Here is a 619-nt window from a genome sequence, read left to right as displayed (position 1 = left end):
ATGATTCACTTCCTTGCGGTGAGGGATTTGACTCATCTGAGTTTTTGGGATTCACTTTCGGTGAGTTTGTCCTTCTAAGAGGCATTTCATCCCTTCTTACTTGTGATTTTGCGGGATTGTTAATTACATTGTGATTCTTATATGTTTATATGCCTTGTTGTTTTGAGCATGCCTTAGAAACGTGTTGGGAGATATGACTATTTGGTAGTTATGTAATGATATAGATGATGTGTTTTCCATTTACTATATCTACTTGTCATGCTAGCGTCATAGGTGATGTGTAGCGTGTCTCTTATGCTTGACCCCTATGTGATAGGTAGCATATTTGATTGCCCTTGTACACTATGTGTTCAGTTATATGGTGCGTGGACTTTTATTTACATTTAGTATACTTGTACCTAGTGTGCTTGCACGTTGTTTATTTCAGTTCATTTTGGTTTAATATACCTAAGCCTGTATACTTGTCTACCATGGATTTAGTACTGCTTAGTATACTTATGGATGTATACTTGTACACATATATTGTATTTCCATTTCCATATTTCTTAGTAAACTTGTGAATGTATACTTGCATATGTATATATATGTTTCATGACTAATTATTTTTTTAGTTTATTCC

The sequence above is a fragment of the Cornus florida genome, unplaced genomic scaffold (assembly GCF_030987335.1).
Source record: "Cornus florida cultivar Cherokee Brave unplaced genomic scaffold, ASM3098733v1 CherokeeBrave_3.0.0_Hap2_Chr03, whole genome shotgun sequence".
Taxonomy (NCBI): domain Eukaryota; kingdom Viridiplantae; phylum Streptophyta; class Magnoliopsida; order Cornales; family Cornaceae; genus Cornus; species Cornus florida.
The sequence above is the reverse complement of the archived record's forward strand: the minus strand, read 5'-3'. Positions refer to the sequence as shown.